Source organism: Columba livia, chromosome 3, assembly GCF_036013475.1.
Source record: "Columba livia isolate bColLiv1 breed racing homer chromosome 3, bColLiv1.pat.W.v2, whole genome shotgun sequence".
Classification (NCBI taxonomy): domain Eukaryota; kingdom Metazoa; phylum Chordata; class Aves; order Columbiformes; family Columbidae; genus Columba; species Columba livia.
Genome location: NC_088604.1, coordinates 31,739,851 through 31,767,278, shown reverse-complemented (window position 1 = coordinate 31,767,278; position 27,428 = coordinate 31,739,851). Strand labels below are relative to the sequence as shown.

At 44.3% G+C, this 27,428-nt stretch overlaps 2 long non-coding RNA genes across 2 annotated transcripts in view; one reads left to right on the top strand and one right to left on the bottom strand.

The window, feature by feature from the left end:
• Positions 1-6,004: 6,004 nt before the first annotated feature.
• On the bottom strand, positions 6,005-17,743 carry LOC110362126 (uncharacterized). Its single transcript, XR_010471195.1, has 3 exons — positions 17,639-17,743; positions 9,986-10,180; positions 6,005-6,112 (listed from the first exon to the last, which is right to left on the bottom strand). It is a non-coding gene; the product is annotated as an uncharacterized LOC110362126 (long non-coding RNA).
• The window catches only part of LOC135578991 (uncharacterized), a 44,689-nt gene continuing 33,792 nt past the window's right edge, over positions 16,532-27,428 (top strand). Inside the window, exons 1-2 of the long non-coding RNA XR_010471194.1 lie at positions 16,532-16,969; positions 24,775-24,889. This is a non-coding gene — a long non-coding RNA (uncharacterized LOC135578991). The remainder of the gene's footprint in view (positions 16,970-24,774; positions 24,890-27,428) is intronic.

The following is a 27,428-nucleotide window of genomic DNA, read 5'->3' as shown; positions in this document are numbered from 1 at the left end:
TGTTCCCCCTTACAAGATAACCAGAATAAACATAGCAAAAATTGAAACTACTCATACCTGCGTCGCAACAACAATATTGGGCTGGCTCAGACAGAAGGGTCAGGTTGCCAAGTTGTCTAACCTGCTCTCTACTTTGATCCATGGTTTATTAGACGTTCCAGATGGCTGGATGGGGACAGTGATGGTTCACAAGTAGGTGGCTCATGCAAAACATAACCATGGAGTATTTGCATGCTTTGTTGCACAGAAGGTAATGTAGAAGACGGCTACTATCTGATCACTAGCAGTTTATGAAACAATAACAGTGTTTAAGATGTGCTCATCTGTAGAGAGAAGTAGTATTCTGAGTAAAAAATAATTAATTTCTCTTTCTGTGCGTGAGATGCCAATCTAACAGGGCCAGAGTGTTCTCTGAAAAAAAAGCAGTTATTGTTTTAGCTTCATTTCTAGCATATCAAGGTAATCCAGGTTTTTGTTGTCAAGATTCTGCTTTGTTTACCTCACCTGTCCCCAGTGCTAGATCAAATTCAGGACAGGCAACAGGAAATATGATCTCCTCAAGTTCTGCCAAATCTCACTCTGCAGCATTGTTTTGATGAAGTTGCTCAATTATTCTTTCTAAAGAAAAAGAATCAAATGTGATTTTTTTAGAGCTAAATGGTGATACATGGGCATGAATGTAGGTTATACACAAAAGAAAATGAGTACAAATCTATTGTCTTATACCTGTTTTATTAGATTTATTAGACTCTGTAGAGGGCACATTCCTAGTAACTATTCATTTGCTTGAAGTAGCTGGAGGGACGAGCATTTAACGCAGTATTACCACAACACTTGGTGTGTCATCTTTGTCAGGCTCTGCTTTTGTTATGTTCTCTTAGTGCATTCAAGCCTGTTCCCAGTTGACCAAAACCCGATGGTTAGCGTAGCAGCAGGCATAAAGCATTGCACCCGCCGGGCGGTTTGTCGGCCAGGGTTTGGCACTGTGCTCTCCTGGACAGTTGGCTTTTGGTAGCTTTGAACAAGTTCGTGTCTGCTCAGAAGGCACAGTCAACCACAGCAGCAGTACAGATAGGATCTCAGAGCTGTCCAAAGGAATGGTAAATGGTTGCTGTGGTTAATTCACCTCATCTGTTGTCAGGAATATAATGCAATAAATTGCTGACACTTAACAAAGTGTGTTATCCTATATAGGTTGTTCTAGCACTCATCACCAGCCTAGCTGGGCACCTTCCAACAGTGCATTAAGCAGTGTGACTACCATCTGGTCTGTATGGTTTGTTCTGTCTCACCCGCTCCTTGCTAGCATGCTCAATATTCCTGTCTTATGAAAAAGCATCTGGTTTTCAAAAACATGCGTGATGTTATGCCTTTCCAGTTCACATGGGGCTGGGAATGAGGAACTGTCCCTTGCATACGGATTGATGGTGTTGGATAATGTCCAGGCTGTGTGGAGCTTGCTCTGCCATTCAAAGGACAGCAGCTCAGGCCAAGCACGGGTGCCAGCGGTCAGGGCTGTTGGCTTCTCCAGCCCCCTGACCAGTCTGGGCTCCTCCAAAGCAATTTCCACAAGTAATTAGGTACACTTCTTCTAGGACAGTGTTCCCCTTCTATGAGAAGGGGGGTTGACAGCAGATGGTCAGTAATGGCGCAGACCTATCTTTGGAAGAAGCTGGAGATAAAACAGTTGTTTTCCTTCTCTTTACCCTTTTTGTCACGTTCTTCAGCTGGAGCAGGATGAGACTTTGTTGCTGCTGATGTAAGAAGTTGCTGGTGTTGCACAGGGCTAACTAATTTTTTAATATGCTTACATGTCCCTTGACCCCTGGGAATATTGACAAACTGCTCTTTATAATGGCTTTAGCATTTAACAGCTTTTATAAATATTGTTGAAACACACTGAGCTGCAGGGGGATACTGACAGCAGGACGAGAAGTTGTGTGCCACTGCCGTGCACTGCTGCTGGAAATGAGCCTCTAATCCAAATGGCTGTGACCTGGATATCAAAGGAAAATTAGAGGTCTGTTGCCAAGAAACAGAGTGTCCTTGGCATGTAGCAAAGCAGCAACAGAGTTTTAATTATCTAATTAAAGTGCGGCATCCCGTTATTATATATCATTCAGAGAGCCAGTTGTGGATGTTGTCCTGTTTCTTTCTTACTGCTCGCTAGAAAGGGTCTCTGACCCGAGCAGGTAGCCACGATGTTAAAAAAAGCAGCAGAACCGTGATCATTGACTTTGCTAATATATCGTTGCTTCTGTGCAGGTTTTTCTTCTTAATCTTTGCAAATTATAAGTAATAAAAAATTGTTCTGTAGGACATCAGTGTTTGGAAATTTGGGGTTATGTTTTTCAGTGTTCTACTTTGTCCTGCATTTTAGCTCTGTGTCTCTGGGGTGTTTTTTATTGACTTTGAAATCTCTCTTGGCAAAGTTTAATGGCACTTGCTGTTTTGCTTGTTTCTCTTCTGGTCTGCTTTTCCTTTGATATGCTCTGATAAATATTTGCTGTGGGACAGATTTCAGTCTTGGTTACGTCAGTATAACAGAAAAGCGCAGTCACTGAAGTCCGTGATTACACTAGAGGAAGTGAAATCAGAGATGGGCTCGCCTGTCCGAAGCCGGTAGCTCCGCGGGTGCTCGAACAGCCTTTGCTGAGGAGGGACGGAGCAGCGAGGGGACAGGAGCTGCTGCCGGCAGCCACGGCGTCACACAGGGCTCTGCTCGCCGGCAGCGTCGGGGACAAGATGATGCCCAGTGAAATAGTTAAATGTGCACACTGGGAAATGAAAGTGTCAAATGATTCACATAAACGAATCTTAAGATCACACAGACAGGGTGAGCAAAGAGTCATTTTGTTCTAGACGTGTAAACCACGAAGGAGAGGAATCTCATTTTCCTTTCCACTGCACTCTTTTCGCTTGGTTTACTGGGGGCATGTAGATACCCCGCAGCCTTTGTGTAAATGAGCTTTGCCAGAGCTGGTCACATGTGCTTTAACTTCAATTACTTTTAACATTCTTGCCTTTTGGCCTTTAAAATTCTCCTTGGTTGGAGTGAGGCTTGTTTTCTTGCAGTTCCTCCCTAAGTCCTTTTCCGCTGGGGACAGGATGGGTTCCGATGCGGTCTGCGTGGGCTTTAGCCCTCCAGCCCTGCACTTTTGACCCTTTACTGCTACGGCTTTACTACAACTTAAGCTATGTAAATGCATGGTAGCATGCAGCTTATTAAATACTCAGCCTCTTCCAGACTTAATGGCTCTGCCCAGTGCTGCCTGCCTAGCGGCATAGCAGCCTGCCTGCTTAGCAACCCCGGCTGCCAGGAGCACATCACCCCCCCGCGCTGCTTCCCCTACTGCCTCCCCACTCAACACAAATTGTATTTCAAGCTTATTTTGATGGTGCCCAAAACCTTCTCTAGGTTCAGTTGTAGCTATCACCTGCCAGCCACAGCATGCGCTAACAACTGTTTTACAACATCACCACGAGGGCTGACTAATATGGGAGTCAAAGTGATTGTAAAATATACATACCAGTAAATGGACACCCTATTGTTTTAGTACATGCTTTTTCTTAGCAATTTCCAAATGTCAGCTCATAAAACAAATTTCTAGAATAATTAACAAACTGCTTCTCTTTCAGGCTAGAAAAGTTCACAATTTGCAGGGACGTAGGTACTCTCCTCTGTACTTGGAACTCATTTGCTGCGTGGAAGAGGGATGCAGCCAGGATTTCTCTCCTTTCTTAAATTATAGTAGATAATTTGTGGTGGTGTTAGTCGGTTGATTTTTTTTTTTTATTATTTCATTGGGTTTGTTTTTTAAAAGCTGAAAAGGGTTATTGTGTCCTCACGCAGGAGTTCTTACCTGTCTTTTGTCTCACCTCAGCTAACCCTTCTAAGAATGGGAATGAGTGCAGCTCAGCTAAGCCTGTAGTAAGATAATCACTTAGAAATGATGATATTAGGGAAAATGGGTGGAACACGAAACCCAGCATGTTTTCCAGAAGGAATCACAATTATTATCTAGTCTTACTTCCCAAATAAACAGGCCATAGGTCCTTCTCTCTGTTATTTCTGAATTAAGCAAATAACTTCTGTCGAAGTATGGTCTATTTCTGCCACAAACAGAATGAAAATGAGGACACTCCCTGAAAGAAAGCACCTTTACCATTTCTTAAATAATTCTATTTATTGTTTTAACACATTGGGGAAGGCGGGGGGGAACAAAAACAGAAACAAACAAACAAACAAAACAAAGAAAACACATACCACCACCACATTATCATGGCAAACACCCCAGTGGCCTTTTTGTTGCCACCAGGCTGTGCTTCAAGTCTCCATGGGGCGAGGGCATCTCCTAGAAAATAGACCTGGAATTTCCCATCCAAAGATACATGGTATGTATTTTCCTGGATACAAACCTCCAGAAGTCCTGCATGTAATGGTAACATTTATATAACAGTTCAGGTCTTCAGAGAAGTATACAGAAGCTGTGAACTGATCTGCACGGCTCTTCAGTGGAGTTTATTATATTTGAACTGTTTTATCTCTGGTGAGCACGCAGGGAGATTAAACAACTACTCCAGGGCCACCAAATGCATCTGAGGCAGGGCCAAGATTAGAATATTGATTTCTGGCCTCTGCAGTCCCAGGCTTAGTTCACTACATTATGTTGTTTTTACAGATAACGTTTAGACAAATAGATCTTGACATATCAAAAGCTGGGTAGCCTCTCAGTAAATTGAGCAGGGCTTTAGCTGTTCAATTCCTGTGATTTGTGCATGCCTCATGCTTGGTCCCAGTAATCTCAATAGCTATTGTATATTTACAGTGAAACCCACTCCTAGCCTGAAGCATACTAGACTTTTTTTTTCCTCTTAGAGCAGAAATAAGGCTAATTATGATACATTTTCTTCTTGTCAGATTGAGATCTGCAAATATGTTACTTCAAAGAAATTCTGCTTCAATCCTCTTTAAAAAAAAAAAAGAAAAAAGTAGGAATAAAAAGAAAAAAATAAAAGAAAACATGTTGGTGGAGATTCTCAGTCCTAACCAACAGTAGTTTGTCACTCTTTCTAATTCCTTGTTTGAGTTAAAAGTCAGGAAAATGGGAAAAGTCCCACAGACGTGAAGTTCAAAATCGGAATGCTTTTAATGAAATCGCCACATGCCACCTGAGGATACTTGGTTTCTGAAATCTGAATGCCAAACGAAAGGCAAGTATGTACTTGAAAGCTGAAATAAATTCTACACAGAGGATAAACAGGTACATTAGTATTAGAAAACTTGTCTCCCAGTATTTACAGTGGTGTGAGCATATTGCCATTGCTACGACCCAGGAAATCTCCGAACTACCTGAGCTTGCTGAGGCATAGACTAGAACCTTTTTTACACATTTCTGAACTCCAGGTATCTCATCTGCAGCTAACAAAGGACACTGCTTGCTCTTAGAGAGCCTACTTGAAGCTTGGCAGATCTACAAAAGCTGTACTGGCGTTTCAAACACGTCAAGTTATCTAACAGCCTTCTCCACCCTTCTTTGTTCCTCGATGCAGTAGCACGATGTCATTTGTCAGAGTGCCAAAACTGGAGACAAGCTGAATATGTGAATACCAAGGAAGTGGTTTCCTTAGCAATAACAGGCATGTGAAAGTCAAAACTTCCTTTCCTCCTCATGTGACCTTTTTCAAAGCAACTCAGCCGGGGGACAATAGGAGTGAATTCCAAGCACCCACAGCGTTCCTGCGCCGCTGGGCAAGGATCTGACAAATGGCAAACTTATCTTACCTTTTTATGAAGGTAAAATTGTATTTCTCTTTAGATGTTCCCCACTAGGAATTTGATGTGTTTATATGTACAACATAGTGTTTCTTGAAAGCAAAATTGCCTAATGCCATAGAAACAAATATCTAGAAGATAAGTTATTTTCTTGCTAAGTAATTTTCTTGCCATTGTGGACCAAAACTTTTGTTATGCATAAAATCCAAAGTCCTTTCTCTGGAGAGGAAACAAGGGCATGAAAAATCTTACCAGTTTGTTTTAATACCTGGACATCCCTGATGTGATTCTTCCCATTTCATATAAGGTCAAAATCACCACTCCTTAGGAAAAGCCCTAAGGAAAAAAAGGAGAGACAGAGAGAAATTATTTATGAAGTCAAATAAGAGGAAGGTGACATTCATCTCACCCATCCTGCACACAAGTGCAGTATCAGTTCTTTGTTGCTATCCTTATCCTGAATGTATTGTACAGCCTCTACTCATCCTAAATATTTAGTACAGCCTCTCCTCATCCCTAAAGAGACAGGAGTGATAGCCAGAAGTACTTACACAAAGCCACATGTCCAAGAATACTGAAGTATTTTCTAAAAGCAGCTACTAAATTTAAACCTGAGCTTACTATTGAGTTAGGGAACTATTCTTATTTTTCCAGCTGGGGAGGTGATACAGCAGCTGGTTGTCAAAAGGGCAGAGAAAATTCCTGTTGGAGCTGGAAATAGTTGTTCAGCATCCTTTCTGTGTTGCAATGTGTGGGAGATGGGCTTGGATTTCAGAAACTGGAGGAAAGCTCTGGTCTTACAGTTCTCCCCAGCTCCAGTGTTTCTGGGCCACCCATGCACAGGCCCTTGCCAGCTGCTTTGCTGTTCACCTGGCCTGCACTTGAGTCGCTGGTAATTAACAGAGATGGGTTTCTTTGGTTCTTAGGGACCACCAAACTTTCATCTTGCTTTTAATCACCTGCTGTGGTTTGAGGTTTTTTTCACCCCAGCTTCAGCATTTAATCCTAAACTCTAGAGGACTGGAGGTTTTTGGACATGAACTATGCAATGTGAGTAGCTGAGGTTGGAGCCTGTCCTGCCAGGCAGGAGAAAAAATTTGACAGGAGACAATTCATCTGCAGCTTTCTGTGAATCTGGGGAAGGAACATGGCACAGATTTGGAGCCTTAATGTCTGGAGGAAAACAGGCGAGCCATCTGCTCCTGCAGGCACTGGCACGTTGGTGCTTTGTGCCAGTTACACCAAGGCACAACTTATTGTTTAGCCAAGCGTTGATGTCCAACAGAGTGTGTAAGTACCTGCGGTGAGTTGCCTTATGAAATCCCAGTCCACTCTTGGCAACATGTCATACTGAGCATGTCCACATTTAATGCCTTTCTGGATATAAGACGTGGCCCTGCGCAGGGAATGAGGAGCGGCAGAACCAGGACCATGCTTCTCAAGGGAAAGCAAGGGAGCAGCGGCCCAGTCACGGCTGCAGCGGCACCACCGCAGCCTGGTGCGAGGCGGAGGTGGGCTTTTTGCCATTAAGAGGCTTTAGCAAGCAATACTATAAGCCCAAAGTGCCGTGTTACACAGGCAGTGTGAGGTAGATACAGACTTGGGACAGTGGTGGAGTTGAAACCAAAGACAATCATGTGCTCCCAGCCAGTGCCTTGGTGTAAGAAAGGACTCCGAAAAAGGCCCCTGCCTTTTTGGGGTTTTTTTGTGGTGTGGCCGAACAGGGTCAGAGAAAAGGTGCAGGAGCAGCCCAGAAAATGCTCTCCAGCAGAGACAAGACAGCAATGGGCTGCCCACAAGTCACCCTCCAATAGTAATGGTATAGACCGGGTCAAAGTAGGCAGTATCCTGGCACTCTAGTAATATCCAATAAACTATTGCAGCACCAAACAATGCTGATATTATTATATGCCAGTGCCTGAACAAGTATTTCAAGATTTATTCAGCTAGCTCCGTGTTGTTGCTGTGTGCGCAACACTTCCCAATCCCCCTGTCATGCATGGGGCCTGTGGGAAGTGTGGGGGAAGGGTGCTGCTGGTGCTTTGGGACTGGAAAGGCACTGGGAGATGCTGGGATGCAAGTGGGCAAGGTGAGGTTTTGTTTGGGACAGGGTTCCTGGCAGCCACAGGAGGACACAGGGCTTGAGGGGGATGGTCCCCTCCAAGCAGGGTTGGGGAAGAGCAGAGGTCCCTCCAGCCCACAGCTTGCCCCACACCAGGGGATGTCTCTGGCCAGGCTGGGGATTTAGGAAGGTACAGAACAGCAAGGTGAAAAAGCAGCTTTGGCCAACAGTTCAGCCTTTCAGACACTGCCAGCCCACCACCATCCACGTGTCTTGATGTCAGCACATGAAGCATTCAAGCACATTTCAAAGGCTGAGGGTCTGCGGGGGGCTGGCTGTGAGGACCAGCTCTGGTGGGACGGCAGCACTGTGCACTGGTGACCCAGACTCCGGGAGGAAGCACGGACTGGTGCAAGAACACAACAGCGGCAACAAAATCTGAAGGACAAGAGAGGGGTGTGCCTGGAGTGTGAAGCCTTAGAGGAACAGAGATGGCAAGGGAGACCTGGCACCAAGCAGCCTGCCTGCAGCACTAACTGCTGGGGTTGGGGGAATCACTTTCCTATCAAGGACTAATTTGAACATACAGGCTCAGTGCATTATAATTACCCAACTGAGAACAGACTGGAAGATGTGTGTCATGTGCCATGGGACTGGCCACTACTTCCAAAAATGCCATAGAAGTGTCATAGGATGATACCCTCAGCTACGTGTTACTATTTTTTTTTATTCAGTTTTCCTTTGTTCATGTTAAGACAGGCTTTTTTTTTCTTTCTGTGTCATTTAGCTTGATAAATCTATTTGAAAAATTACTTCACACATATTCAAGCAAAGATTCTTTCTAAGTATGTGTCCCTTTTGGAGAAAATCTGGCCAAATATCTTCTGATCTGTTCCTTCATAAGACAGATAATACAGTCAGGATATGCCAGCTCCTCCTGCATAGTCCAGTTATTTTTTTCCCTTCATTCTTGCGTGTTTCAATTTTACAATTGCTCCCATGGGTCATAATAAACCAAGATATAAAGAAAATATATTCAGCATATTTTGAAAAATAACAAGCTGTATGCTTTACAGGAAATGTGGGTTGAGGCATACTATGCAAACTTTTGTCATGTCCTTTAATCTCGCTTGACGGGGACATAGTTCAGCCATGCTGGTTTCTCCAGAGCATGTGCAGATACGATTTAATTAAGAAATCAGATTTCAGATTCTGTGACTGCTACAAAATGTTCAACAGCAAAGTCATTTTGACTGAGCTGCCTTTCAACATATTATCCTTCTGCTGAAAGATCCCCCAATGAATCCAGTATTTGTCTCAAGCACTGAGGAGAGCAGTGACCCACTATAAGGAGCACTGCCTGGCAATCACAGCTTGTTATCATCAAGTTACTGCCACAGCAGATCATTCCCAACCTTGCTGAATAAACACAGGTATTAAATCATTCAGCTGATGGAAAAAAAAGCAGATTCCATTTAAATTTGTGTATTATGATGTTTCTAGACTTTACTTTTGAGTAAGTGTATTTTAACAAAACTCAGACTTCCAGGAGACAGGAATGTAAGCTAAGGCAGTGTTATATGCCTTAGTCCAGAAATTTTCCAGCTATTTCAGCACAACAGTGCTGTCAGTTTAGTGCACTTTTGAAAGCCGCTATGAAAGCACTATGAAAGTAATGAGAACCAAGCAGATTGTGCTGGATCTTGGAAGAGCTGCTCCAGGTGAAATCCTAGCAAAAGGAAACCTTCAGTGACCAAGAACGAGCACAGGATGCAGAGACTAGGGTGGGATGTGAAAACAAGGGTGGGATGCAAAGATGAGAGTGGGATAAGGGCCTAAGCAGACATGCAGCTCAGGTGAAAGGAGACTTTCACCAAACACCGGTTGCATCCCTCCTCCTAGCACAGACACAACCTTGCCTCTCCACAGTGCACCTCTAGGCCCTGTCTGAGAGCCACCAGGTGCTTACCACATTGACTAAATTAAAAAGCATCTCTGCAAGAAAGCAACAGCGTTTTCTCATGATTGACTTGCAAACATACAGTCGCCCATGAAGCTCCATTTCTGTTGCAGACAATGGAAGGACACACAGAAATTCAGAATCCCTGCTATTGCAGCTACTGAGACCTGAAAAACGGGTTCATTACCAGTTCTACGGGTGTAGTGGGAGGATATGGATCTCATATCTTTGGTTTCACTTGTTCTTGTGCCCGTCACTTGATCAGGCGGAGCTGTTCCTGTTTCTGGTTCATTCCTCCTTTGCTCCGGTCTGTGTCGCAGGCAGTGTTTGGGAATAGCACATGACTCTCCAGCACTGTTTTGCACCAGCAGGTCTCTAAGAACTTGACAAAAAGAAAAGAAATTGAAGGAATGAGGCAGATTTGGGGCAGTTGGCAAAGGCAGGTGCTTGGGGAAGCGCTATGGATCAATGGCTGGTGTTTGAGAGGAGCTGGTGTAACGGTGTCACGTGAAAACACAGCGTGGTCAGTCCTGGAGCGATACCCACGTTCCCTAAATCTTCTGTGGCTGCCACTACTGCTGGAAGCCAGTGAGCAGACCTGTTCTTGTCCTGGTCCACCTACAGAGAGTAAGCTACTGCTACAACAAACACAGGCTGCTTCAAGTGGCTGTGGTTTTGTGGGGAACCTAAGGGTTTCGGCCCCGATATGCCAATGTCAGACAAGTATTGGTATGATGTTTTCATTATTTTCCTCCATTTTTATTAAAGAAAATTACTTGTAAAAGCTAGATTAAAAGAAAGCCATAAAATCATGTACTCATGTTACGAACTGTAAGTATTACAGTTTCACTCTTTAATTCAGCTCTTTTTTTTGTCCCTGCCTGATACAATCTTTAATTACATTCCACCAGCTAAACTTGTAAGAAAAATGCTACTGATTACTTTTACTGGTAATTTACTGTAGAAAATAACACTCTAACTTGAATGACATGTTCAGTGATGTAATATTACCAAAGTAATAATGCAATAAAATATTGTGGTGCTACTTGTTCGCTCCTCATGCTGTACTTACTGCACAAATGTTTTAGTGAACAGCACAGAAAGCCGGGAGCTTGAAAGTATCTTTTGGCAAAAAGAAAAAAAAAAGACTTTTAGTTGATGAGAAAAGTTATTTCAGGAAAAAACCAAAGGATGTGGACTAATTACTTAGCTTTCTTGTCCCAGACATTCAGGCATTCAGCTAGAGAGAAGAAGCTTTACAAAACTCACGTAAGTGTGAACTGAGAAGCTTGTAGTGCAAACCAGAACTGTTATTTTGTGCTGTTTGATGGCACCTTCCCAATGCACACAAGGCCCTGGTCCCTAAAAGCTCATGCACAGGGCATCTGTTAATGTTAGACACATTTACCATCACAAGACCATCCAAAAATAAGTAAATCCCAGTTCTTGCAATACAGTATTTCACGTTCTCCTCTCTTTGTTTCTGTATTCACCACGACTCCAAATTTTAATTTGTTAGGAAGTTATACTTTCAGTATGTTCTGGTCTAGTCCTGGTAGAGGGTGCAAAGAGCTACAGATGTTTACTGTCCTCTTACAATATCACAAATATAACTTGGTCTGAATTTAACTAAATATGTAAGATCTTGTACAAGGAGAACTGCAGGCTGTGTCTTCAGATACATTTATTAGAAATTTAAGTAGTTACAACATAATTGTTTGCCTCTGAGTGTTAGATTATTTTCGCTCTTTACTAATATCAAGTGGCACTAACTAAAAATTGTCCTGTTGTTGCCTTTAACAAGATGACCTAAGGAGAAAATTCCTCTGATACCAGAATGGCAAAACTGGGCCTTTCGTTCTTTAAACAATGATTCAAAGTCACGTTGCCCTTATTGTTGGCCTTCAGTACTAAAGCTTTTCCTCATGCCTGGCTTCACTTTGACTTCATGGCTAAGGTTTCAGCTAATTATGCTATCAGACAACAGCAGAACACAATTCAAAACAACTACTGGAAAAATCCCTACCCTCTTCCAAAGCTGTCAGGTTAGGACAAAAGAAGAGCTGTAATACCCACCGTGAAGCAAAGACAAGCATTAAAGCTGTCAGGCCTGTGGCTGTACATAGATTTTCTCACAACACATTTAGAGGTTTGTTGTTTCAAATCTAAGTTGCAAGTGGTTTGACAACATGGCCTGAAAACAGAGTGTTTGCAACTTTTGAGAATTTGCTATGGTCCTTTTTTAAAAAAGTTATTTTATTTTTTTCAGCTGCAGCCTTACTCTGGAATTAACTATTGCACTGTCCAATGAAGCTCACCAGAGACAGCAAGCATATGCCATCATGATCAATACATCATGTCTAGGCATTCTGTTAGGGAATTTGTGTCTCTGTTGTTAGCGTATACTTCTTTTATTACGCTGTCCAGTGTTAAATCATGGTATTAATTATGGAGACAGAAGAAGGCAACTGGCAATACTGGGGATACTCTGGACATGCCTGTGAGTCACTAAATCAAACCATATCAGTCAAGAGAAATATTTTGTTACAGTTGAGATCTGAGGTCTAAAAGTCACTTACTGTTACATTGTAAAATGTGTTTTCTAAACTATGTTAATTTTACTTTGAAGTCCAGAGCAGAAAAATGCAAGACAAAATTCCAGTTACTCTGATGATCGGTTTTGAAGGTTCAACACTACATATCACTTCCTAACTGTAACTCACTGTGTGCATGGTAGAAGTATTGAATTGAACATCTGCTGCTGTCCTCTTTACTGGCCAGGCCACTTTAAAAATCTCTCTGTTGTGCTTTCAAAGAAACCCGTCGCTATTTTCCAGCACTGAAGGCAATAGTGCTAGGGCAAAGAACTAACTCCCCTTGCACAAATGTTGTGTGTTACACCTCCTGCAGATCAGAAACCGTCATGTAAAGGAAGAAGAAAACACATTTTTGAACACCGTATTTTTCCAAATAATACTTTCAATCAGAAATGAAGTGGCAGAACTGCCCAATCTCAGTATGATTTATTAAGTAGGTTCATTATGGTTGTATCTATCAGCCAACCCGCATCAAATCCTCCTGTGCTAGACATTATAAAACCAAGAGCTGTACTGAAAGTTGGACTATGCAAAAAATGATTTTGTACTGCTGAAATGTGTTGCTTGGAGAAGTGGTGAACTTTGTGACATTCTAACAAAAACATTTTTGGAGTAAGGAAAATGGCATAATATTAATTTCACCCAAAAGCTTAGACTACATAGACCATTCTACTCATCAGCCAGGACATGTTGCTTGTTTGTGACTGGAAACAGCCAGAGAAGAGGCAAAGACAAGCAGCCACAGCTGCAAGGTAAGGGTGGAAGATGCAGCCTGAGAGAAACATGAGGACTCCTTCTTTCTGGTAGAAAAAAAGACTGGAAGAAAGCTAGGAGTACTGAATAAATATTGAATAAGGTATGTTCTTCTACAAGGCTGCAGAACTTCGTCAGTGACACTCCCAACTCTACCCTTGACTTGGTTTTCTGATGGAAATAATCTGTGAGGCCATGACTATTGGCTCAAAAGGGATTTGGGCCACATTTAATGAGTTTGGATCAGAAGAGACAAGAAGATATCACTGGTTTTGGCCTTAATGTTGCATTGTGTTTGTCCTTCATTAAAAGCTAAAAGGAAACGACTGTGCTTTTTCCTCCTGTGAGCCTCCCACACAGCAGCTCTGCTGCAAATCAGATACTGTGTAGGGTAGGTACGTCTTCTTTCCAAATGTCTTGTTTAAACTCCTCCTTCCCTTCTGTTCAGCTTCTCTTACAGTACAATAAACCCCAGGCTTTTTCCACCAGTTGTGTGTAGACATTAAGTCCACAACCTTGTTTGTAGTTCTGATGACCTCTGGGGAGAATATATCAACACTTTTTCATCTCACTGGAGCAATGAAAGTGAGTAAAACACAGTTGTTTTGTCTTTGAGCAATGGATTTGATGAGGCACTTATCTTAGTAATTAAAAAAACCCACCCCCCTCCCGGACCCTGAATGGCTTCTCTATTAATCACTACAAGGACACCATTGACTTTCTGTATTCGTGAGAAACATGCCCACAACAAAGTAGGTACAATGTTTTCCTAATTCAAAGAGCATTTTATATAGCAGAGTAATACCTTTCCCTCACAGATATTACACTAATAAACTGTTACTGAAAAAAAAAATATAGTAAATATAACACTGCACATCTTAAACATATGATTGAACTTTATCTGTTTACCAAACTCTTTTAAGTGTAAACCAGTAATTCTCAGCTCTCTAACAGTCAGCAATATTGGGCTAACCCAGTCTTCTGATCAACCCGCCTGGGCACTACAGCCTGCTGAGAGCTCACCATCGGTGGAGTTACCAGACACCAGCCAAGCAGCAGTGCCCATCCCTGCTCTTAGCCCATGGCAAAAGTGAGAAGCGATGCTAACATAAACCTCTTCCCCTGTGAAAGTGGCTTAGGAAATGTTTTTCTCACATTTGAAAGAGTTTATGAGCAGGAACAGGGCAAATTACCGCAGCTCAATCAGTGGCAGCTCATAAAGGCATTGCAAACCACTGACATATCTGTTGTGACCAATGGACACCTTATTTTACCCACATATCGGGAAGCTGGACATAGCTACTGTAAGAGGGAGATATGGAGTATAGATTGGAAGGACTCCAAAATTTTTGCTCTGCTCTGCTTCTGAGATTTGGCTGAATGGTTAGATAACTATTCCATGTGTAAATACTAGATGTTCCTTCAACATATCCTGCATCTTGTCCAACTTGAGCTGTGGATTTCTGGGGGCAGAACTGTCCTTGGTGGGATGATTGTACCACAGTGTCATGCCTGGGTTCTGTCCCTGGACTTGTGCCCAGCTGTGACAGAAATACAAACCTTACGGACAATAATAATGCCTGAACTTCTGGGGTAAAATCCCCAGACACCAGAAAGGTACCAAGTTGGCTCAGCAGATCAGATCTTAATTGAGAAACAGAAATGCAGCAAAAAATGTAAGCTAAGGCTATGTTTTGACATGCACAGGAGAGGATGCTAGCACCAATGCGCTTATGCACTGGTAACTCAGCTCTCAAGAGAAAAGGCTGAGAAAGAAGGACCTCTATGCCACGTATGGGATCGAAATCCAAGTTCAGCCAAATCTGTTTTTGTTAACTGTGATATTGTTGACTCTCCTATGGCCACAAGACATAGTGTTTGGCACACAAGCTGGAATTACCCTCTATTTTTCTTGTATCTATGGCATGGGACTCCCACTATGGCAATCCTCATCAAAAGGCAAGAGTCACCTATGTTCTCCCCAGGCAGGAGGCAGCCCATGTGGAGTTGCCACCAGTGTGCTCTTTTTGCCAGCATTCAAACTCAGCAGCAAGCAAACTCAGACTACTTGTCTGCCACCATTTGTCACTAAGGGTTGAGAGCAAATGTATATGGCAAATGCAACAAAACAGGTGGAAAGTGAAATCAAATGCAACAGGGCTTTGCCAAAGGTAAATCTTGAGAGGCAAACCCAGTACCCTCTGTGAGAAGTGAGGTTCCTGACTAAGGAGAAGGCAGGAGATCCATCACGACTAGACCTTAGGCGGCGTTTGGTTAGCGACTTCATGGGAAGCTGCCACGGGCAGGTGAGGTGCTGCGGCCAAGGGGCGATGCCACAGAGGGAACGCTCCCACTGAGAAGAAAGCTGCAGAAGGATCAGGCATTACACCTACCTAAAGTTTAACGGGTTCATCCACAAACTTGGCACTCAATTATGGGGCACACTGGTGAAATTTCCTGACGGCGTGGCTGGGAGGGAAATAATGACCAGGATAGGCTAAAGAAAGATTTGCCTTAGCTGGAGGACTGAAAGAACATGACGGAAGTTCAAGCAACAAGGTCATGTATTTTGAGATTAAACAATAGAACCACTGGGTTTTGGGGTGTGTAACTGCGACTTGTTGGGCAAGACCGAGAGGAGTGTACTTGTGAGCATAACATAGTCGTGGGACTCAGCAATGAGACCCCACAACAGTGGCTTTCATCTCCAATTTGTTATTACTTTATTTCTTCTGCTTACTCCTTGAGTATACAAGGGAATTTGTCCTCTTTAAACTCCGAAACTGACCGAATGCCTAAACAGAGGAGGCTTTTGTCCGCGGCCCGGACAATCACAGACAACACTCCTCAGCCTGGAGGCTGCTCCGCTCTGCACCGACTGGTCTCTCGGGATCTCAGGCGGGATGTCACTCTGCCCTGTCGCAAGCCCTTTTTGCCTTCTACCCCTCCCACCTCACCGAAGAGCACCCGGGGAGGCAGGGCTGCCGTGCCGGGGCGCTGACGGGGGCCAGGAGGCCCTGCGGGCCCGCCTGCCCTCCGGCCACGCCGCTGCGGGGACAGCGGCCAAGGCGCGGCGCCGGCCGGTGGGCCTGGCAGGGACGCGTCGCAGCGGTCCCGCGCACGCCGGGGCTCCGTGAGCGCCGGAGCCTCGAGCCGGGCCCACGGCGGCGGCAGCGCTGACCCCCGCGCCGGTACCGGCCGGCGAACACCCCGGGCTCCGCGGAGGCGGGCCTGCCCGCCGCTCCCCGCACCATTGGCTCACCCTGGGGGACTCTCAGAGCTCCCCGGCGCCTCATTGGCCGGGGCTGCCCCTTTCCCCCTGAGCTAATTGGCGGAGCGGGACGGGATCCCCTCCGGCCGGGGGGGCGGCGCTCGGCCGCGGGGCGGGGGCGGCCGCTCGGTCACCTGCGGCCGGGGCGGCCGCGCTGCTCCGGCCCCGCCGCGGAGGGAGGGGGCGCCCGGCGCGGGGGAGGAGGCGCCGCGGGGCCCGCGGCCGCGAGGGGAAGCGGCTGGGGAAAGCCGGAGAAACAAAGAACATGGCGAGGGGAGGAGGAGCCTGCGCCCTCTCCCCCGCCGGGAAGGGCGCTCCGGGGGCGGACAATGCCCGGCCCGGCCCGCCCCGGCGGCGCCCGGGGGCGGCTCGCCTGCCCCCGCCCCCTTTCCCCGCCCCTGTGGCAGGGCCCGGCGGGAGGCTGGGCCCGGCTCCTGTCCCGCGGGACGGGCTGGAGGCGGCGGCCGGGAGCGGGCCCGCTGCCTGCCGCAAGTTTCGCCCGGAGTCGGAAAGTTGGGTACGGCGCCGCGGCCCGGCGGGACCCGGCCAGGTAAGGAGCGGGCGCGGCGGCCGGCGGGCTCCGGGGCCGGCACCCAGCGTGTGCCCGGCACCCAGCGTGTGCCCGGCACCCAGCGTGTGCCCGGCACCCAGCGTGTGCCCGGCACCCAGCGTGTGCCCGGCACCCAGCGTGTGCCCGGCACCCAGCGTCTGCCCGGCACCCAGCGTCTGCCCGGCACCCAGCGTGTGCCCGGCACCCAGCGTGTGCCCGGCACCCAGCGTGTGCCCGGCACCCAGCGTGTGCCCGGCACCCAGCGTGTGCCCGGCACCCAGCGTGTGCCCGGCACCCAGCGTGTGCCCGGCACCCAGCGTGTGCCCGGCACCCAGCGTGTGCCCGGCGGAGCGCGGGCGGGCCGGGGCACCTGCGGGAGGGACCCGGTCTGGGCTGCCCGCCCGCCGCTGCCGGGGCCGCAGGTGCGGCGGGACGGAGGGACGGACGGAGCTCTCGCAGCCGCCGGGCGGGGGTCAGGCAGCCCCTGCTTCTGGGAACTTTTCGGAAACTTTGATCGTCGCCCGCCCTGGCCCCTCGCTGTGGGAGAAGCGCCTTCGTGTCGCTGCCTGGGGTACCTTGCCCCGAAACCCGGCGGGGACCGTCCTCCGGGTGCCGGCACGGGCACCTCCCGAAATACCCTTCTGAAAATTGCGTGGTTAGAAGCGCTACCTGTGGAGAGGTGCTGGGACCGCTGCCCTTGCGCTCGGAAAACTCTCCAGCCCGATTTCTTGGAGCTGCACAGAGCGTGTCTCTCCGCTGGTCTTTCTCAGCCTCAAATCACTTTTTATCTCTGATCTTGAATAAATACCGCTCATGTCAAAATGATTGTAGTAGTGATATGAGGCCTTGGTCAGGGTTTTGATCCCTTCACTTTGTACTGAGATGGAGACTTTCTTTTTAAACTATCTCGTGATTTGAGCATCCAGTTTGAGAGATGATTTAAATGGATCTGTACTAAGTGTTCAGCTTTTCAGCATTAGTTTTAAGATGTCTTGAGCTAGTTACCTGAAGTTTGGATTTCCAGAAGTGTTCAGAATTGAACAGACATATCTCAGATCTGACTTAAATCATTATTAACGTGTTCGTAATTAGTTCTGCAACAGTTCCCCCTGCCCCTTCCTTCCCTAGTTTTACACCCAGGCAGCTCAATTGCATATCAAAAGCCTCTTCTCATTTTCATATAGTAAATTATTAGACTTGCAAACTGTTTTAACTTGTTTTCTTCTCCCTTCACTCACACCCTGAACAGTTGAAATGAAATTCTGGGGAGAGGAAGAAGAGTGTCTTCTTGTATGTGGTTAGACATAAGTCATAAAAGAGAGTTTAGCTGTAGGAAAGCCAGGAGCATAAATAGCCATTATCTTCTATCAAAGGTTAATTAGTTACCGTGTTTATATCTGTACATGTAAGTATAGGATGTGTAAATTTTAAGGTGAAAGTGGTACAGGAGCTTTGGAAGGTACTGTTACACATCGCCCCAACTTAAGAAGAATATCTCTTTAAAATGTGTTGACATTTAATTGACCTTTGAAAGTTCATTCTGTTAATCATACTCAAAGCGCTAAAGCTATGGTTGACTGATCTGGTGTTCGTACATTCAGCCGTGCTCAGCATATAAATTCTGCAGCATAATTGCTACTTATTGAGCAAGACTTTCCTTTCTTCTCCGAAAATGAGAAAGTTTTGCTTCGCCTCCGGCTGGGTCCTATGGGTAGAATTGTGAATCCAAATGCTTTCCTGCCATCAGTTGTTGTGGCGGGTGTGGCCTCCAGCCAGGCAAGAAATTCCTTTGCTGAAACTGTGTTTTTCTCCTTCCTGAGGCCGCAAATAGGGCAAGGTAACCTTGAAGGTTACTTCTGTGTCTGCTGTGAGTCAAAACACAATGGCTCACTTTTCTTTTTTTCTTTTAAGCTCTTCTAAACTCCAGCTGTTTGGGTGGAGAATGCTGAGTTTGAGTAGGTTAATTGCAGAAGATAGCAACCCCCTCCAAAAAAAACCCTTGGCTTTTAAAATCAACTTAATACACCCATGTTAAAACACATGCTACCTGCTTTATGGCTGTTGTCCATAGCTTTGTTGTAACCAAAATTCATACAGGTCCTGAGAATGGAAGTGTTACATGGGAGGTTGCTATTCAAAGATTTGGGTAAAAGTTTATTTCTATTATATTCACTTGCCAAAGATAGGTTTCCTGTTGAGGTTAATATCACCAGCAGTATTTCTGTGTGTGGATACCTCTTGTGCTATATGTGGGATTTATAAGTCGATCTGTTTCCTTGTGTGAAGTGAGGGAAATACTAAATGTTAAATGGAGTGTCTGGGATTCCTAATAGATCATTAGCTCTTTGCTGTTACCATTGAAAACTAATTAATAGCTCTTACTCTTAATTATAAATCCACTTACAAAGGTAGAGCCCTGACAGTGCTGCTGCACTTTTCTAAGCTATTTTCTCAATGCTGCTTTTGTAGCTGGAATCCCCTTCCCTAACCACCAAGTCAGATGTGATGTTCAAGCTGCGTTTGCAGCCAAGTAACTGCCCTGCGGCTCCACAGGGTGAGGAGCTCGCCCTGGGGCGGGGGGTCACCTGGGGGAGCGTTTTAATGGGTCTGCCTCCACCAATGCGCGAGTGCTTTGAATACCAAAAAGAGATCCTGTGGTTGAGTTTTGTTTATTTTAGTACAATAGATACAAGTGCTGCACGTGATTCGTTTCACTGAATCTTTAGAAAGCTATGATAAATATGCCAACAGCATGTCTATACTTTCTGTACAGCTGACAGAAGGGGGAGGCAAAAAAAGCCAAGGTAGCCTAAGGGTTGGAGCATGCACATGCCCGACTGCAACTGCTCTGATGCCCAGCAGCCCAGAGCTGGTACCTGCTCTGTCTGTATGACCTGCAGGGAAAGGCCATGCAAAGTGTCCTCTGGCCAGCTGAGAGGACAACGAACAAAGTGCCTTAGCTGGCCAGCAGGACATGTAGGGAGAGATCTGCTGTACGGGTCAGCTTTCATAGAGGCTTAGGTCTTGGGTCTAGCTGGGTGGAGGTGTCAATCCATGCATTATTATTTGCAATTGCAAACACTGTCCTTGAATGAGATGCCTGAGCAGGGTCCCCTTTAGGGCTCCTTTTTACGTTGTCTTGCTGATTTGTAGGAGTGATTTGAACGTGTTGCTCTCCTGGGTGGTAGGAGCTTCTGGGCTGAGCCTTTCCTGTTGAAATCACTGGACAAAGCATGGATGGCACCACCACAAGGGCATAGGTAATCAACTGTGTTAACAAAAGCCAGGTTTTGGTTTGTGACCTGAGACAGACCTAGGGGAGATTTCAACCTGAATGCTTCTTGTCCTAATATTTGTATTGTACAAAAAAGTTTCTGATGCAGCTGGTCCATTCCCAAACTCCTGATTTTATTTTTGTGATAAAGGACAGAGCTGCATTTTGAAAAGCTCATTCCTGCAGTATGGCAGTGGAGGTGGGACGGGGTGAGCAGGGGTTTTGAGAACCATGTGGAGGTTTGGATGTGTGGTACAAGCAATGTTACAAAGACTTTAGTGTTAGTACATGTACCCACTGGCAGAAGGTTGTGTGCCTGAAGGCTAGTAGCAGCTGAACACAGATGTTTGAAGTTTTATTCATATCTGAAACTCTGTCAGGCACCTAAACCCTTGAAGTTGAGGGAGTCTTAAGACGGGAATTGTTGTTCGTCTTTGTATCTGCATTGCTAGATTACTCTGAGGAGGTTACTGTGAAGTCATTCACTGAAGATTATGGCATTGCATGAAAGAAATGTAACACTGGGCCATAAATTAACAGAAACAGGAAAGTGCATTCTCTTATCTGGTTTGTTAATCCAACTGTTTGCATATAAAACCCTTAACACCAAGAACTTGTACTGCATAAAAGTACCTTTTATAATAACAGAACCTTACACAGCAAGTACATTTTGCAAATAAAATTCCCCCTTTTAAATTCAAGTGTGTAGAAAGTAAGTTTTACATTAATCTCAAAGGCTATTTTTACCTGTAACACTTTGCGCTGAATAAAACAGGTTGGTAGCATGGTCTTGATCAGCATTAGTCCCACAGATGCCTTTCCTCTGTAACCATTTGAAATTTAAAAGAATCACGAGTTGGAGTGCAAATGCATATGGGTTTAGTTGCATTTTAACATACTTGCCTGTCAGGGTGAGACCAAGCCATCCTAATGTGACATGATTGACATAATCCAAAGGGGATTAGTTATTAATACCTTTGAAAAATAAAGACTGGTCTTGCTTCAGTGTTTTTCTTCAATGACAGATGTTCAAAATTAAAGCTTTTGTGGCAAGTTGATTATAAACTTTCTGTGAGTCTAAGCAACTGAGAGCTGTTCTTGGAGCTGTCAAGTTACGTTCTAATAGCTCTAATTTTTAGCTGACTACAGAAGCTATATTTATCCACTGGGGATTTTCTTTGCTAATAAACATCAGAGAAGATTTTTTTGTATAGGAAACCATTTCATAGGTGTCTTCCTGTCCCCTTTTCTGTAACTTCTGGGCAATTATTTCTGCTGATCAGGAGCAAAACACAGTTACAGCACTTGTTTGTGCCTGTAGAAGGCTGTGTAGGGGTAGTACTTAGTCACTCTTTGTGACTTGCACTGGAAATTTTGGGGTGAAAGAAGAAAGAGGATAATTTTAAGTTCCCAATGCCAGAAGCTGACAGTAGGGTTTCTCTCTCCTTGTGCCTTGTTCCTACCTGTCCCTGGGCTCTTGCGTGCGGCTGTGTTCTAGCTGTTTCATACGCGGGCTCAGTCCACTTTTTCCTCTTGCAGGACTTCCCAGTGTGTGCACTCTTTGCTATGTCAGTGTTGATTTCTGTGTAGTAGTGATTGAGCATTTTGTTGCTTCCGCAGTGGCTTAGCTAGGACATTTTTGCTGGTAAGCCCTCTCCCATTCCTTAGGTGGTCCATCTAAGGCTTTCTTCTCTCTCTGTGGGACTGAACTGTTTTTCTCTTTAACTTGGTGGATGTTTTTTCCAGGTGCATATTAGCCTCTTGCAGCTTCTGCTTCTGGAAAGCTGTGAGAAAAGACATTTTCACACTGATGAGAATACAGGTTAGGAGAAATTTGAAAGTGTAACATTAACAGGATTCAGGTTCATGGCCCTGTCAGCATGATGTCAGCATTTTATCCGATAGGTCAAAGTATTTAATTACAAACTGTGGGAACAAGCAAGTGTTTAACTACCTTGAGGCTGATGTCCAGCCTCATTCTATTCCCTCATGCCATAAGCCTGGTCATACTTGGGGAAAGGGGAGTCTGTTGGAAATAAATGAAGAATGGAACTTGAGTAGGTGCATTGCCCTGGTCTGTACGTGTGCAAAGGTTAATGCATTTGCTGCACATGAACTCTAATTTTGTTCTTTAAATGTTGCTGTTATGTTTTACTCACGTAGTGCTATGAAGAAACAAGCCTTTTCTAAATTACTTTAGTGAATGTTGTTGTTAACAAAAGTTACTTTCTGCACACTTCTAGTGGATGTATTGCTTAACATAGTACCCAGAAGGTCTCTTGCATCTAGCACTAATTTCTAGAAATGTTCAAGTACCTTTGGGACAAGAGTAATCAATGCATTGCACAACCTCATAGGCAAGACAGTGTAAGCAGAAGCCTTGCAGACTCTTCTGCAGCATCTGGGGCTTCTGCAGTTCACTATGGAGCACACTAAGTAAAAAGTTTTGTGGTCTGAGGCTGTATTTATTTTGATCTATTGAAGATGAAAGACAAACATTATAATTGTGCTAATTATTCTGAGAGTCTTTATGTCCTGATTGTGTGTTTGAGCTCCGTACAAGAGAAGTGATGGGAAGAGAGAAATGACCTTCCCTGTGTTTGCAAGGGAGTTGAGATAGGTGCTGTGTCCTGGCTATGGGCAAGCAGAACCTTTTCCTGCACTGATGACCTGACCCTGAAATCAGAAATATGAGGGTAAACTTGCAGCATGTGAGGTGTGGTTCATGGCACCGACACAATAATCAGAGTTCAGCCCCCTGCTTTTCTTCAGGAGTACAGCAGGGTATAAAATACATTCCCTAGAGATGTGACTTGCAAGAAAATTACGTGTTTTGGATAAAGGACATAAGAAATTTGAGTTAGGAGGCAGTTTGCAAAATACAGGACGAAACCATTCTAGAAATTATTGGGGGATGTTGCAGCCAAGTTCTGTGTTTGAAGATGGTTCTGGTCAGCCCAAACATATGTTCACTTCTGCGTTCAGGGATCTTGAATATGGACTACCTGCTGCCCATGTCCCTTGTGCCAAAAGCTTGTTCTCACTGCAGCTGTATTTTGCCTTCCCTTTAAATAGGGACAATAAGATTGAATAAGTTGTCTACCATAGGTGGTTTGTTCACCGTCTTAAATTTAAGTAAATGTTCTTTGCTAAGCTTGGGATCTGGTATGTTGAGCTCTCTTGGGTCACACTTCTCCCAAATAACCATGAAGTGTTATTGCCATTGAGGCTGTTTTCTTGTTCAATATACGCTCTTTATTCTTGTGTTGGCCCAGTGCGTGGTCTCCATATTTATCTGAAATGGAAAACCACTGACTTAAGCGCTCTGTGCTGGGAACTGACACAGCAATGCTTACTTACGCACAGCTTTGGGCTGATCACCTGCTTGACTCCGCGGTGGAACAGTAGCGGGCACAATGCTTGGCTCTGCCAATGAGCAGAGTGATGCTCTGAACCCCCTGGATGTCACCCGCTTCTGCCCGCAGACCCGAAAGGACAGCTGAGCCTGTTGCACCTTCCTTTCTGGCCAGTACTGAAGGTTTGTGGGCTTCACAGTGATGCCCTCGTGACTCTGAAATGTGGAGTCATAAACACTATATAAAATAAAATAAAACTATTGTTCATTTATTCTATAGCAGAGCATAAATATCACTGATATCCATCCTTAACCTTCACTTGTTGCTGGAGCTGGTTGATTGACAGAGATGGTCTGTTTGTCAAAGGCATCCTCATTTCATGTATTCATGTACAGAACTGGTTCAGGTACCATCAAAAGGTGTCAGAGTGCAAATCAATAAATAATATATTTTGAGTAGATGTATTTCAGTTAATAAGCCCTACTTACTGCATTTCTTTTGTTTTTGTGGTGTACTCATAACTGAGATTTTGGTACTGTCGTGTGTATCCTTCTCCTTCTAGAGGTTGGTTTACTTTAGTTCCTCTTGTTGTGTTGTTTCCATGCTCTTCTTAATATCTCTCTATTTCTTTGATTTTTCTCCTAATAGTTTGGTTCTGACTTGTGTGTCTCTCCATCCATCCATCTGCAATGGGGTTCTGTATGTCCCTTTTCCTCCAGAATGATCGCATGAATAAATTCCTTCTCCACCTTAAAGGCTTAACTAGGAGGCCTCTGGGGTTTTTGCCTTCTGAAGTGATGCTCAATCTCAGATTTATGGTATGGTTGATTTTCGTTGTGTAATCTGTGTGTTTCTTAAGACAACAAATAAGAGAAGTTGTTAAGCCTGTCTCTGGTGGGAAATTTAACTACTTCAGTATAGGTTCTGAATACTTACACTGCCTTAGCAGTTAACCTTTATCTCCTCTAATTGAGAAACAGCTGCATTCAGGAGTAATGTGTCACTTTAAATACATTCTGAGTCTTAAATGACTATACCAGAAAAGGGCATGGTTTTAATAATGGTTGTTAAAAGCTACCTGACTTCTTGCAGACAGTCCTAATAATTAGAAGTATGTGATCTGAACTACCGAACTTCTGGAATTACAATAGCTTCTGTTGATGTGTGCGTTACAGATTCCTGAAAATCTGAGGAGCAGTCTTCGGCAGCTGAAGAATGCAATTCTCTCCAGAGGTGTGGGTATCTTGAGTGAAGGGGACGACTGAAGTAGGATCAGCTGGTACCCAAGAAGTAAGTTCTTGGTTTTTTTCCAGATGTTTTTCTTCTGAGGTGCGCCGTGGTATTCATTCACCTAGATGGATTAAAAGTTGATTAAGGTCCCCAGTGATCAGACAGCAGGGAGAGACTCTTGGGAAGAGGCTCAAGAAAATGCACTACACATTGTTCATACTTTTTACCAATATTTTTGACATCCCGTTCCCACATGTTTGGTGTTCTGTATCTTACTCTGTGCGTAATTTCAACTGGTTGTCTGCAACTGCCTACTCTGAGCAGGGGAATCCTGCTCCCTCTGGAATTTTAGTGTGAGTTCAGATGCAGTTGGGAGAATCGGGTTCATCGGCAACAGTTGGAGATACTCATGCAGTGTCATAACAGCTGTGAACTTGAGTTCATATAAGTAATATGTGCTTAATCTTCCTATGCTGTCAATGACAGGAAGAGGAGGAATAATTTTTTCCATATTTAATGATGATCTTAAAGTTTTTGACAACCAAATTTGAAAATGTACACTACAAAGCAAGTTAGGAAACAGTTGCCATGAGTTAAGTTTTTTCTCAGGTTCTGTGCAGCTTTGAATTTTCATTTTTATCTGCTGTTTATTCCAGTGTTATTCTAATAAGATTAAAACCTAATTTACCTGTCTGAGTTTGCACATCACCTCATCTGTATGAGAGGTAATGGAAAATGCATAGGCCCTGTTTTTGAATTCTAGAAGCATTTGGGAAATCTTGTTTTAGTTGCTTTTTTGCCTTATTTTTTTTCCTTTTTACTCTCATTTGGCTTGGAAATTTCAGGAGAGTGTGAGGAAAACAGTTGGATTTTTATTTAACTGAACAGTGCTTCAGTACCACCACTTTTTCCCTTTTTCCTTCTGTTACATGAACTGCTAATTCGTGAAAACATTGAAAAGTTAGACTGTTGTTCCTTTTTCTTACCCATATTTGTTCAAAACATTGTCAAGATCAGTGTGTATTGATACTTGAGGCTTGGACACTTTATTCCTAAACACCCCTATAAGAATACTGTACAAATGAAAAAAAAAAGCAGTAAAGATAGCTGATTGCATTCTCTTTACATACCGTGTGACAAAATGCCTCACAGTTTTAGACTGACCTTGCCTTGACTTTCATACAGATATAATCTGTTTGATGTCTTTTAAAAGCGGAAAGGAAGCCATACATGGAGTGGAATTGCACATTGTTGCTGACATAATGTCCTTCATCGAATTAACTCAAAGTGGTAGGATTTTGTAGTCTCCCTACTGTTTTTTTTTTCCACTTTAAGTTGTAGATTTTATGCTGGTACACTTACAAATGAAAGGCTAGTTTCTGTACTTTTTGTTTCATGACCAGGTGTAATTAAACTGAAATATTTTCATTCTGCAATTAGGGATCTAAGGATTTTTTTGTTCCCCCCCCCCCCCTTTTTTTTATTTTACAATCCATACAGACTGACTTATTGTGTTTTTCTTAGCTGGCTTGTGATAAACAAGATGGAGGTTGCTAGAAGAGGAACTCTTTTTCTGCTCTTCTTCGAAAGTGTCATTATGAGGAAATACGTTTTCTTCCCCCCGTGTCCTTCAGTAGACCTCACGCAGGGATGTCCCTACCTCCTCGTATTGGCAACTCTGTGAAGTTGGGCACCTTGCTGCGAGTTTCATAGCTTGTTGCAGTAGCTCTGCTGAGGAGAGGGCAAGTGGATCCAGTGGCTCTGGCGTGGTATATAGATGCCAAGTGCTAGGAATTCCTGGAATGTGGAGTTGTGCGGCACTGATAAAGTTCGCTTTGTTTCCTTAGTGACTTGACCCATTGAGAAAATGTGGTTCCCTAGGAAGCTTTAATAGCTCAGAGTTGGTACTGAATAAAGGGAAAGGCCCCAATGTAATTCTGCTTGTTTTCACCTGCTGCCTCAAAGATTAATTTTCTTAACCTTCGTATAGAAAATGTAACCCTGAGTTTTGAAAGTGATTTATACAGATCCTTTACACTTATCAGTTTGAGTGAATGCGCTGCAGGCTTCTGCGTTCCAGCTATGGTCTTTTCATAGCCTGATAAGTTTACAGTGCGGTAATTTCATTTGGGGACAAGAAAGTTTTTCAAGGAAAAAACACCTTCTAATTAGAGTGATATAATCACTCTGTTTGCCTGCTGTGGTTTCATATGACTTCAGAAAAATGGTTGAGTGATTAATCTTTAATTTTCCCCATCATTAACTTAATAAGGAAACAGGAGATAGAATGAAAAACAAACAGCAGAACTGTACAACTAGGATATTATTATACCAAATCTTTTTGGCTTTTTCATTTGGTGAGAAATGCCGTTCTGACAGCTATGTGAAGGGCAGCAGCAACTGTTACCTCAGATAATTTGTAGAAATCTTCCAACAGGTTTGAACTTTATTGGAGCCTTTGCAGAGCTTGCTATGCCACTTCCTACCTCTTCCCCACAGTGCCCTGTGGGCTGGGTGGTTTTTTGCCACGGTTTTATTTGGAAGCAAATGTTGCATAAATTAACTTCTAATATCAGATAATTCCCTCGCATCCACTTTT